This window comes from Neophocaena asiaeorientalis, unplaced genomic scaffold (genome assembly GCF_003031525.2).
Source record: "Neophocaena asiaeorientalis asiaeorientalis breed wild unplaced genomic scaffold, Neophocaena_asiaeorientalis_V1.1 scaffold69, whole genome shotgun sequence".
Lineage (NCBI taxonomy): Eukaryota > Metazoa > Chordata > Mammalia > Artiodactyla > Phocoenidae > Neophocaena > Neophocaena asiaeorientalis.
In genome coordinates this window covers 4,025,067-4,039,558 of record NW_020174373.1, presented here as the reverse complement: position 1 = coordinate 4,039,558, position 14,492 = coordinate 4,025,067, and positions in this window count along the sequence as shown.

The window sequence follows — 14,492 nt, the reverse complement described above, 5'->3', positions numbered from 1 at the left end:
ACGGGTTCGAGCCCTGGTCCGGGAAGATCCCACGTGCCGCAGAGCAACGAAGCCCCTGTGCCACAACTACTGAGCCTACGCGCCACAACTACTGAGCCTGCGTGCCACAACGACTGAAGCCCGCGCGCCTAGAGCCCGTGCTCCGCGACAAGAGAAGCCACCGCAATGAGAAGCCCGCGCACCGCAACCAAGAGTAGCCCCCGCTCGCCGCAACTAGAGAAAGCCCACGCGCAGCCACGAGGACCCAACGCAGCCAAAGATAAATAAATAAATTAATTAATTTTTAAAAAATCAGTCAATTGAGAATTACACTGAATCCCAACAAGGGAAATTTTGTTCCCTGGTGGACTACTGGCAATGACTGGAGACAGTTTTGGTTATCACGAAGCAGACAAGGAGGCTAGGTTACTGAAGGGAGAGGCCAGGCACGCTGCTCCACAGCTTGCGGTGCACGACACAGCCCCACGGGAACACGTTATCCAGCCCCAAACGGCAACGGTGCACAGGCTGAGACACCTTTGGGGAGGCTCTTACTCCAAATCACGCCTAGGACATCTGCTTTCTACTAGTACAGTATAAAATCACCCGTGCAATACCTCATGGGTGAATAAGTGGTTAATGCATGTTGAAACCTGCTCATGGCGCACGTGGTGCTGATAACTGATTCTGTTTAACTGAGATGTGGGATAGCAAATACCCAGTTCTGAATTTAGTTCTATTATCAGATACAACGTGACAGGACAGCAGGAGTCCCCCTCAGACCTGGCAACCTTTGGAGGGCTACTCCTTGAGACTGTCCTTTAATGTGAACCACAAATTCTGCAAGGCAGATTTGTGAGAAAGAATCACTGCACCGTGATGCTTTAACTATCAAACCCCTTTAGGAAAGACTTCTCTGCGTTGTAACATGTTATCCTTTGCACAGTGCAGTGGGGCCAAGTGCTTTCTAAATGGCGTGTTTCATGACCTACTTGAAAAGTAAACCATCCTACATCTGGCAGGGAGAAACTGAGGGTGGCTGGTATCACTGAATCATCAGAGAAGCTTAGCCCTCTGCCAAAAGCTACAGCCGATGCTATTTGGAGAAATACTAGGGCAGGGCTTTTTATGAATTTGATTCCATGCAGTAGCTTGTCTTCTATTTTCTATTATTTCCTTTGTAGCTCTGTGAAAATTCTTCACAGAAGGGAAAAAATAACTCTGTTAGCATTCTTACTGAGGCACAGAAATCAGACATATGTGTAAAACAAAGGAAGGGAAAAGCGTATTTGTTAACCAGAACTATAGACACTAAAAGCAAAAGATTGCAAAATAGTAATTACCAGGAAGCTTCATTAATGTCAGTTCTAAGAAGTTTACAAGAGTGCCTTCAATTTGGATTCAAACTGTTTACTCAAAGGTCTTCATGAGTAAAAATCTGTGAACAAATCAATAACTGTGAACTTTTGATATGTGTGTATGTATGTGTGTGTGTGTGTAAGTATACCCCACATACCTTACAGGACAGTCCTTTGAATGCAGAGTCAAGGGTAAGATTTTTGACACAGATATGCTTTTAAGAGTAGGTCAAGAGTAGAGGGTACCATGAATAGTACGTCTGCTTTCTGACTATCATTCCCAATCCTTTAACTGAGTAACTAATAATCAGCACTGATTATGAAATATTCAAAAGTAGCAGGAGATTACAGAGACTCAGACTCCAACTGGGCATATTTAAATACTTTTAAAAACAATCTGTGCATAAAACAGATCCCAACTTGGATCTTCCTTTTCTTCTGCTTAAGAAATAAATTGTATGCTGCATTTCATGTTTTCTTGCAAAAAAAAAAAAAAAAAGAAAAGAAAAAGAAAAAAAGCACAGGGTATCAGCTAACTTCTCCTGGTCTCTAATGGAGATTTGTGAAGCACTAATACTTATTGAACAGGTACTGTGAATCACATTTCACATTTTCTGTGCATTTCAGCTTCACATAAACACACTGAAGTAAGACGTAATTTGTAGATGAGAAAAGTGAATTTCCTTGCAGGACACACAGCCAGGATTGGAACTTGGCTCTGAACCCAAAGCCCAGGGTCATGTAACATATCTTGCTACCTCTGTCATTGGGGATATTCCCCGGGTCTTTCCCAGGAGAGGACTGCCTAACAATATTCTAATGTACAAAACGACTGGAAACCTGGAAGAGCCTTCCCATCCTTTCAGCCAATGAACTGATCACAGAGACAGATTCGCCAAGAGGTAACAGACAGTATGGGTAGAGGAGGTCATTGAGACAAGAGGACGAGGGAAACTCCAGTCACCTCCGGACTACGATCTTGGTCTTCTTCCCCCATTTGTTTTTGTTTTTTTTTTGCAGTACGCGGGCCTCTCACTGTTGTGGCCTCTCCCGTTGCAGAGCACAGGCTCCGGACGCGCAGGCTCAGTGGCCATGGCTCACAGGCCTAGCCGTTCCATGGCATGTGGGATCTTCCCGGACCGGGGCACGAACCCGTGTCCCCTGCATCGGCAGGCGGACTCTCAACCACTGCACCACCAGGGAAGCCCTTCTTCCCCCATTTGGATGTGTGATTCTGCTCAGTGATCTGACTGCATGAGCCCTGGGGGTGGAGCTTTGGAATCAGAGTTTTTCTAAATGTCCCCAGCTTACTGCATGGCCTGCCAGGGGTGGGAATGATTTGCTGCCTTCACGTCATTTTCATAATGTGTCCACGCTGAGATATGTCAGCAGCACCGAACAGGTGTGTAAAGATTCCGTCCAGAGCTGGAGCGATGCGCACACAGGGCCAGACACCGAATCACAGCCTCGCAAGGCTTTGCTGATGGGGGAAGGGGCAAGAGTTCTGGAGGAAACAAGGAAGCTCGGCCCACGTCCCGGTCTTCATGTGGGCTGTCTCTGGGGTCCCGGCCAAGCCCCCTAAACGCTGAGCAGAGATTCCGCCTCCCGCCATGCTACTGCATGACTTCTCAGCAGAATCACGTGCGAGAAAGCACTCTGTAAGTGACCTGAGGAATCTGTCGATCAAATCCCTGCAGGGCACACCGGTACCTCGTTGTATGCTTTCGTGATGCTCACGGTGCACAAGCTACTCATGGGAGCACGTTTTGGTCCCCTGTGACTTTAGAGGTTATTTTCTGTTCGTAATTGCTAAATAATTATTAATTGTTTGGTTTAATAATTCACATTTATGTTACATTAATAAAGTGCGTGTGTGTGTGTGTTTATTTGGGGAATCCTGTATTTAGGTCGTTTTCAGCTTAAAAGAATTCTTTTAGGGGCTTCCCTGGTGGCGCAGTGGTTGAGAATCTGCCTGCTAATGCAGGGGACACGGGTTCGAGCCCTGGTCTAGGAGGATCCCACATGCCACGGAGCAACTGGGCCCGTGAGCCACAATTACTGAGCCTGCGCATCTGGAGCCTGCGCGTCTGGAGCCTGCGCTCCGCCAGCAAGAGAGGCCACGACAGTAAGAGGCCCGCGCACCGCGATGAAGAGTGGCCCCCGCTCACCACAACTAGAGAAAGCCCTTGCACAGAAACGAAGACCCAACACAGCCAAAAATAATTAATTAATAAACTCCTACCCCCAACATCTTCTTAAAAAAAAAAAAAAAGAATTCTTTTAAATAAAATTGTTTTCGGTCCATATGTATTTCAAAGGGCTACCAAGCCCTTTATTTATCGACAATTATCTGTGTAGGACTAAACAGCTGTCCTTTATGGAAACATCCGACATCAGCCCTAAACTCGGAATTCTCACCCTCTGAACTGCAGTGAGGATGACGACCTTTCTTTAGGATCATCCGCTTTAAGATGAGCACAGGGTACTTCGGGAACTTCGGTGCACGAGGGGACATTAACATGTGAGCACAACCTCAGGCAGACAGCCAGGGGAGCTCTCATGAATGCACAGATGCAAATACTGGTTTTCAGGTAGAGCAGCATTTCCAGGGGAAGCGGCAACGGTGAGAGCGTGGTGACAGAGCTACATGTGCCAGGGAAGGTCTCAGACACACCGGAGACTGAATCAGAGGATGTTGGACTTGCTGACGGAGGGGGTAAATGGCATGCCCCAGGGAGAAAAGGGAAGAGAGAGATCAAGGGGTAAGGACCCCAGAGCCCAAGTCTCCTCAGCCTTCTGTATACATGACGGCGGGTGTTAGACTCACCAGCCACTTGCAAGCCCCTGGAGGAGGAAGGAGTCGTCAGGAAGGGAAGCTTATACACAGGATTCCGGCCAGGATGCCGGTCCGCACCCTGAGTGTAGACACAAGCTCTGCATGGGCATGAAATAGTTCTCAAGCATTATTTCATATGGAGCTGCAAGGCTGAGCCCTACATACAGAAGATGTGAACACAAATGTGACACTGAATGTATACGAGTGAAGTCGCCATAAGCCATTTGTTTGACGTGAATATAAACATCACATTGAATGCGGCGGCCTTACACCACCACCTCGTGCGAATGTGCTAACAGAAGATGCTCCGAGTCTGTGCTCCTACAGAATCAGCCTCTGATACCTCTGTGCCCATCCATTACATCACATGCTCCAAAGAGTATGTGTGCACGAGGGGTGTTTGCTGCCAGCTTGCCCACGTTGTGTCATCTCGTTTGGCCGTTTCTTCCCATTGGCACGAGAAGAAATACCCAAGCGGCTCTCAGGATCCAGAAGCATTTCAGGCACCTGTTTTTAGGTAACTTCTCTCATTAATGAGCTGAGTAAAAGTCAACGTAAGTGTTCCCGGGCTTCCCTGATGGCACAGTGGTTGAGAGTCCGCCTGCCGATGCAGGGGACATGGGTTCTTGCCCCGGTCCGGGAAGATCCCACATGCCGCGGAGCGGCTGGGCCCGTGAGCCATGGCCGCTGAACCTGTGCATCCGGAGCCTGTGCTCCGCAACGGGAGAGGCCACAACAGTGAGAGGCCCGCGTACCGCAAAAAAAAAAATAAGTCTTCCCCCCAAGGATTGATTCTTGTGTCTACGCTGAACGCAATAAAAACCTGGGTTGCTGTGATAAAAAAAGGAAAGCATCTGGCTCTGTGACATGATTTATTTACTTTAATAAATATTTTTAAAGTGATGGGGAAACGTTGCTGTACTCTGAGCCATTTTAACCATCTTCGAGTTTCACTTAATAACTCCCTCCGGCCATCACTGGATGTATTAATAATTCTGGCGGCCAGGCAGGGGCTGTGAGTTGAGGGCAGGGGGACATGAGTGTCAGAAATTAAGTAGGTGTTTGTTCAAAACATGTCATCATGAGATTGAAGTTAAATGGAGGGCACAGCAAGGACACACGTTCCCTTACCGTGACAGAAATGAACACCTCATGCAATCATCATGCAATAACACAGTAAAATGTTATTACAACTAAACTCCCTTCATGAGCAACCTGTTGCATTTTTCAGGAAAAAAATAGACAAAATAGGGCTTCCCTGGTGGCGCAGTGGTTGCGAGTCCGCCGAAAAAAAGGACCGCGTGCCGAAAAAAAAAAAATACACAAAATAGCAGTAAGATATTTTTTTCCTTCATATCCCACATGTGTATAATAAAAATATCAAAAGAGTGTGAAATATCACTGCTATCAAAGATGATAATGATAACAACCGGGCAGAAAAAATCTACATTCTACAAATTCTCCTAAACTTTTATTAACACTTGGGGAAGGAAAAGTTTAAAAGAGGAGGGTTTCAAATGCACAGTTATATTTTTAATCTGAGTAAACTCATTTTTTCACACTGGGCATAAATATTATAAAGTGCAGACTGGCACCTATATGCCCTACACCACAGTACAAATTAGCTAAATGTAGTGTATATGAGTTAGAGGATTTTTTCCCATTTTTTGCTTATCTCTAGAAATCTTTCAGATAAACAATTCTGCTTTAGAAGAATCTTTTGTTCTCAGAATAGAGTACAGGATGTTATAATTACACAGAAGACAAAAGAGTGGAATATTTCACAGATCTACCCTGAGTGTCTCTGAGACTTTTCACAGTACAATGTCTTTGAAGGCTCTGGATGCCTTGCACTAAGATAATGCATACTTCACATTCCCTCACATGCAAAGCTACCAGGGAATAAAAACTTTTGTTCCAAACCTGAAGATGAACTGCTTAAGTTTAAAAAAAGAGCAAATGAAAAAAACCCACTGACACTCTCTTTCTAAGGAACACACACACACACACACACACACACACACACACACACACACACATATATATTTTATATGAACTGCTATGAATACATATGGCTGGCAGTTTAGAAGGGTGGGCTGTGAACTTTTCACACCATCATGTTAGGACATAGTATATTAGGCAACCAGATAGAACATGACGGGGAAGTTTCAGACTTTCATCTACAAGTCCAAAGAGTGAAAATAATCTGTAAACATATTTCCATTACAATGAAACAAGGGCCTGATTTAACTTAAAGCTTGCTATCAAATGACAAAGTCCATCATTGTTCCTCAATATTATATTTTAAAAATAATTTCTACAAGCTCTCTTTGAATCTTTTAAAATGGCTGGATTTAAGTATCATGGTATTTTAGGACTCTGAGACTATCAAATCTTAACATAAATTGCTGCAAAGAGACACAGAGAGAGCACAAGAAAGATAAGAAAAGGAAAAATAAGTCCACTAATCTGAAATATGTGTAACAAATATTAAACCAAAGGAACTTTAAAATTTGGGGGTATTTAGAATTATATATATATGTTAGCATACACACACACACATATATATGTATATATAATCATGTCATATAAATATACAAATATATACATAAGTGTAATATACATATGATGTATGTGTATATACTATGTAGATCTTATATATGATGTATACATATATAATCATATACCCATGACACTATATATATTTATATAGTACAATATAAACCTATGATATGTATTAGTGGTTCCACTGTGTACAGAGTATTATTTCACTAATTCAGCACTTTTAGGGACCATAAACTGAGAAAAGTAGTCTGAGTTTACCCATTTAATGAGTTTCTTTTTAACAAGATCCCAAATTTATGAAAACTAAGTCGGCCTCATTATGTAACTCATCACTACACAGAGTATTGTTTCCACCTGGGAAAGGGGACAGCACAAAGATTAACAGACAAAAAAAAGCCTCTGTGGAATCTTCTCCTTAACACTGGGTCCCTCTCTCAGGAGTTTCCTTCATTTTTTTCAAATCTCACTGATATTCCATGAATATCTGGAAAAGGAAGTTCAGATGTAAGCTCTCATAACAGTAACTAGTGACTCAGGTGTGGGGTGGGCCTGATGAATAGCTATCTGGTTATTCACAGAGAAGTTCTTGGATTGGAATTTTCCCCTAAATTTGCTAAAAGCAAGAGGGTTTCCCCTTGCCATATTAATAACAAAACCCAAGAGCTCCACACATTTATTGAGACAAACAAATGTAAGCACCAGGGAGGAAAATTTTCATAATTTATCTCATCATTCCAATAAAAAAATTCTTATCACCTGCATTATTACATATTCCTGACCTAACAAATACGGCTCTATAATAAGAGTGCCAAAATGGGGATCTTTCAATACAGAATAATAATTATTCTGTATTTGGGATCTTAAATTCTTATATGTGCAAGAATGTCTAAAGTTTCACATCACAAACTATGTGATTAAGAACAAAAAATTCCAGGCAAAATGAAATCCAGCAGAAATCACTTCTCCAAATTTAACTCATCCACACCTTACCTGTAATATCATATTTTGATGAAAGAAACTGAAGAGGACACAAACAGATGGAAAGGTATACCCATGCTCATAAATTGGAAGAATCAGTATTGCTAAAATGACGATTGTACCAAAGGCAATCTACAGATTCAGTGCAATCCCTATCAAAATGCCAATGGCGGGCTTCCCTGGTGGCTCAGTGGTTGATAATCCGCCTGCCGATGCAGGGGACGCGGGTTCGTGCCCTGGTCCGGGAAGACCCCACATGCCACGGAGCGGCTGGGCCCGTAAGCCATGGCCGCTGAGCCTGCGCGTCCGGAGCCTGTGCTCCGCAACGGGAGAGGCCACAGCAGTGAGAGGCCCACGTACCGCAAAAAAAAAAAAAAAAGCCAATGGCACTTGTCATAGATGTAGAACAAATAGTTCTAAAATTTATATGGAAACATAAAAGATCCCCAAATAGTCAAAACAATCTTGAGAAAGGAGAACATAGCTGGAGGCATCACATGCCCTGATTTCAAACTATGCTACAAAGCTACCGTAATCAAAACAATATGATACTGGCACAAAAACACATAAACAGATTAATGGAAAAGAACAGAGAGCCCAGAAATGAACCCAAAGTTATACGATCAATTAGTCTATGATAAAGGAGGCAAGAATATACAACGGAGAAAAGACAATCTCTTCAATAAATAGTGTTGGGAAAACCGGACAGCTACATGTAAAAGAATCAAACTGGACAATGTTTTCACACTGTACACAAAAATAAACTCTCGAAATGGATTAAAGTCTTAAGTGTGAGACCTGAAACCACAAAACTTCTAGAAGAAAACACAGGCAGTAAGATCTTTGACCTCAGTCTCAGCAATATTTTTTTCTATGTCTCCTTAGGCAAAGGAAATGAAAGCAAAAATAAACAAATGAGACTACATCAAACTAAAAAGATTTTTTTTTTTTGCACAAGGAAAGAAACTATCAACAAAACAAAAAGGCCGCCTACTAAATGGGAGAAGATATTTGCAAACGATATATTCAAGAAGGGGTTAGTATCCAAAATATACCAAAAAAAAAAAAAAAACCCATACAACTAAACCTCAAAAAAACAAAAAATCCAATTTTAAAATGGGCAGAGGATCTCAATAGACTTTTTTCCAAAGAAGACATACAGAAGGACAACAAGCATGTGAAAAGATGCTCAACATCACTAATCATCAGGGAAATGCTTATCAAAACCACAGTGATATCATGTCACATCTGTCAGAATGGCTATCATCAAAAAGACTACAAATCACAAAAGTTGGAAGGATGTGGAGAAAAGGGAACCCTCCTACACTGCTGTTGGGAATGTAAATTGGTGCAGCCACTATGGAAAACAGTATAGAGGTCCCTCAAGAAAATAGAAATAGAACTACCATACGATCCACCAATCACAGTTCTGGGTATTTTTCTAAAGAAAACAAAACCCTAATTTGAAAAGATATATGCACTCCTATGTTCACTGCAGTGTAATTTACAATAGTTGAGATATGAAAACAACCTAAGTATCCATCAACAGATAAATGGATAAAGAAGATGTGATACATAAATATTAGCAATATTTCATTATATATGTATATAAAATGGAAGAATAGCCATAAAAAGATGAAATTTTGCCACTTGCGACAACCTGGATGAACCTACAGGGTATTACGCTAATTGAAATACATCAGACAGAGAAAGATAAATATTGTATGATTTCACTTAAATGGGGAATCTAAAAAAACAAAACAAATGAACAAACATAAAACAGAAACAGGCATATAGATAAAGAGAACAAACAAATGGTTGCCAGAGTTGGAGAAGGGGGTGAGGGAAATAGGTGAGCGAGATCAAGAGGCACAAACTTCCACTTATAAAATAAACAAGTCACAGGGATGAAATGTATAGCATGGGAAATACAGCCCATGGTAACTAGACTTATTGCATTTTGTAATGTATAGGAGCATTGAATCACTATGTTGCACACCTGGAAATAACATAGTGTTGGGTCAATTATACGTCAATTATAAAAAATATATATATATGTAGGCACTGAGAGGAGATGCATCAAAATGCTAATGGTGGTTATCTCTGGGGGGTGGGCATTATGGATAACTGTTATCTTCTACTTTATGCTTTTATGTATTTCCAGTTGTCTGCAGTGAACATGTTTTGCATGTAAAATTAGAAAGAAAACAATAACTGCCGTTAAAAATGAAAGAAAAAGATACCAGTAAGATGAAATCAGATGTATTTGAAATTTCTACCTTATTATTATTTTAATAGAATTAATCAAGAGTGTCTTAAGTCAAATCCTTTTTGAGTGCCTTTTTTTTTTTTTTCTGACTTCTTATTACAGGACCAAAGAACATGATTAAGAAACATATTCTTGGCAGTAGAAAATATTGCAGATAAAAAGGATCGTGAGATTTATTTACTTTATGGTGATGATTATGATCAATTTGTACAAAATGAATGACTTTTGTGAATTTTTATTTAACAAAGCATTTATGGTTCTTTTTTTTTTTTTTTTTTTGGCTGTGCCCTATGGCTTGCAGGATCTTAGTTCCTCGACGAAGGATCAAACCCGTGCCCCCTGCAGTGAAAGCGCAGAGTCCTAACCACTGGACTGCCAGGGAATTCCCTATATGTGGTTCTAAATAGCTGTAGATTTTGTGTTCCAAACCAAAACAGAGAAAAGGGAATATTGCTTATTCTAGGGCTAAGGTTCCTAAAAGGTAGGGTCAGTCCTTCTCCAGTGGATTTCCATGTTGCTGTGACAACCTGTACTCTTGGCAGGAAACAACTTGGGTAAAGGTGACTGGAAATAGAAATGAAATGTGTCTGTAACTTCCGTATACTTATTGGATAAATATACAAATGGGAGCTCTGAAACAATCTAAGGCTGTCCACATCACTTGGAGTATGCTTCACTCCATCTTTAGGATCTGGTCACCTTAAAAATGGAGAGCGTTCTAGAATAGTCCATACTAGTTGACCAACCACTGTAATTTCTTCTATTCCTAAACCTTAATGTTTTCTCTTAGCTGTCTTTGCAAGTCCAAATCCTGACTGTGTCCCTGTGTTACACACCAGGAGCCTAAAATTGCATGAGAAATAGACACAGTAATGACGTTCAAATATTAAATTGATCTGTGAGGACTCAGAGATACCATGAAATGAGTCTAGTAACTTGGACCCTCTCCCTCCCTGGGATATTGTAATGCCATAAAAGACTCCCAATTCCAACATATAATAGGTATACTGTCTTTTAAACAACTTCCATCCTTCTGCAACAGATACATGGGATAATAATTTCTGTTTGGCAGAGAGTTAAATACGTAGTACTACATAAAATAAAGCACTCAGTAAACTCCATTACAAACCCACTCGTATCTGAATGGTCTCTGCCTGCTGTTACAGACTGAGCAGACCTGGTTTCTTACACAATTAGAACGTCTCAAAACCCACAAACCAGGGAGCCTAAAATGCAACCGACGACACGTCTAAAACAGAGGTGTAAATAACCTCTCATTTCAACAAGCTTTTGCCAAGGAACATAATTAACTAAGAAGGATTTGTGAAGATAGGAAATACATAATCAGACTTTCATGACTTTTCTTGAGACCAACATGATCTAAATAGTTTCTTCACATTTACTGAGTCTAATATTCTTTAGACAGTTTGTCAGAGAAATCAATTAGCCACCAAAAAGCTAAGAGGAGGAAAAAAAAACTCTGAGCTAAGAAGCAACACTGACATGTTATAATGAAAGACTAATTCTAATCTATTATGATTTTTCATTGTTGAAAAATAAGAAAGTCTTAAATGTCTGACTTTTAAATGTCTGAATTCATTTCTTGTCTAGCTATAATCATCAATATTATAAATGCATTAATCAAAATGTTCTATATATTACAAACACTAAGTTGGTAGAATACCTATGTCAAAGAGGTAACCAATTAAAAAAAATGAATTTTGTCCTCTATTAAAACCTCCGAATTAACAGTATGCTTATTTGGAACCTAATGTCATTGGCCAAATTTCTTTCGGTCTTCCTAAATCCCCAACACTATCAATCACCATGTGTTCTAAGAATCATTCTCTAACCAGTCACTCATTTTTGAGAAAAATTTATCCGAGAATCCATCTGCCAAAGGGCTTCTTATGATGACAATATTATTATTGTTATCGTTGTTATTATTATTATTTGCAACTAGAAGGAGAGTGGGGAAGTTGCTGGTGGTTCTGAGTACTTAAACATGAGTAAGCACCGGTTATATGGTTATTCTGTTCCATTTTTGTGCCCGATGAGTAGGAAAAAGCTTGGTGGACAGATTCATTCTCCTTCTCAGTGGACAGCAGTGCTGACCCTTTTCTTCAGGTTCTTGTCCCCAGGAATGTTGACTCATCCTGACACTTACTCATGTTCATTTGTGCATTTTTCCCCACATAGATAAATCAATTTTCATGAAAGGCCATAGGCTAGCTTACCCATACCCAATGGAGTCTATAGATTATTAGCTTATGCATATCCAGTGAAGTCTACGGACTAGCTTACCCATACCTAGTGGAGTTTATGAACTAGCTTACCCATACCCAGTTAGTTAACTCCATAGGCTAACTCACCCATGCCCAATGGAGTTTACAAACCAGCTTATATCCAGTGAAGTCCATAGCCTAGCTTACCCATAACCAGTAGAGAATGCAGACTATCTTACTCATATCCAGTGAAGTCCATAGCCTAGCTTACCCATAACCAGTGGAGAATGCAGACTATCTTACCCATACCCAGTAAAGTCTATGGACTAGCTTACCCATACCCAGTAAAGTCCATGGACTAGCTTACCCATACCCAATATAGCCTGTAGACTAGTTTACCCATACCCAAAATGTTGATCAAACAGTCATTGCTCTCGGGCATCCAGTTACTTAAGGAAACTCTTTCTATGTAACAAGCAATTTGACTAAAAGCAGAAAGATTTCCATCATACTGTTAGATTAACACAACACACACAGGTCGCCCTAAGACTCTGTTCTCCTAAGTCTTTTGTGTGTTTCCTGGAGTCCAGGACTAATTTAAATAGAAGCACCTGGGACCCTCCTGAGGGACCTCGTTGACATCTTTGCTAGCGTCTCAGTGTAAGCTGGCAGCACACCTCCTGTGATCTTACAGAAAGGTTCAAGGGGACTAAACGTATTGTCCCATATTAGTGATTGGTTCACAGTGGTTCCTAATATAATTATATCCCGCTCTCCCTACATGGCTTCCAATGTTTTTTTATCTTTCTTTAACCATCATGCGATAATGGTTACATTGCTTTCATTATTTTCTTTTTATTTATTACTTAACAAATATTAATGAATTTCTTCTGTATCAGGAATATGCTTAGTACTGGTGATGATGAAGTGAATAAGCGATACCTAATCTGTGTCTGCCAAGACTTGATTAATATCTGGGAAAACTGTGAATTAATAATAAAATAAGAGTAATAACTTCAAGAATAAAGATAAGAGTACTTATTGAACGTTTCTTAAGTGGTACACACCATGAGAAATACAATTATGAAAATTATTCCGATATTTTTGGAAAACCGAACATAAATTGTAACATGTTAATCCATGCTCCTTCTGAAATAGCATTGTATTTATTAATACAATTCCTATATTTAATATATTTTCATGTTTTTCTTACTTCTGCTTCCTGGTGACTTTTACCCATGAGATCTGCAACTGGCCTCTGGAATCCAAAAGGGGGAGTTCATTCCCGCCACCATGTGACTTTCAAATATTTCAACAGCAACATAGTGTCTTTTCTCTAAAAGAAGTAGACTCACAGATCTAGAGAACAAAGTAGTGGTTCCCAGTGGGGAGAGGGAAGCGGGGAGGGGCAAGATAGCAGCTCAATATCAAAACAGCAAACAACCCAATCAAAAAATGGGCAGAAGACCTAAATAGACATTTCTCCAAAGAAGACATACAGATGGCCAAGGGGCACATGAAAAGCTGCTCAACATCACTAATTATTAGAGAAATGCAAATCAAAACTACAATGAGGTATCACCTCACACCAGTTAGAATGGGCATCATCAGAAAGTCTACAAACAACAAATGCTGGAGAGGGTGTGGAGAAAAGGGAACCCTCTTGCTCTGTTGGTGGAATGTAAATTGATACAGCCACTATGGAGAACAGTATGGAGGTTCCTTAAAAAACTAAAAATAGAATTACCATATGATCCAGCAATCCCACTACTGGACATATACCCAGAGAAAACCATAATTCAAAAAGACACATGCACCCCAATGTTCACTGCAGCACTATTTACAATAGCCAGGTCACGGAAGCAACCTAAATGTCCACTGACAGATGAACGGATAAAGAAGATGTGGCATATATACACAATGGAATATTACTCAGCCATAGAAAGCAGTGAAATTGGGTCATTTGTAGAGACGTGGGTGGATCTAGAGCCGGTTATACAGAGTGAAGGTAAGTCAGAAAGAGGAAAACAAATATCGTATATTAACACATATATGTGGAATCTAGAAGAATGGTACAGATGAACCAGTCTGCAAAACATAAATAGAGACACGGGTGTAGAGAACAAATGTATGGACACCAAGGGGGGAAAGCGGCGGGTGAGGGGTGGTGGTGGGATGAATTGGGAGATTGGGATTGCCATGGATACACTGATGTGTATAAAATAGATAACGAATAAGAACCTGCTGTGTAGCACCGGGAACTCCACTGTACACCAGAAACT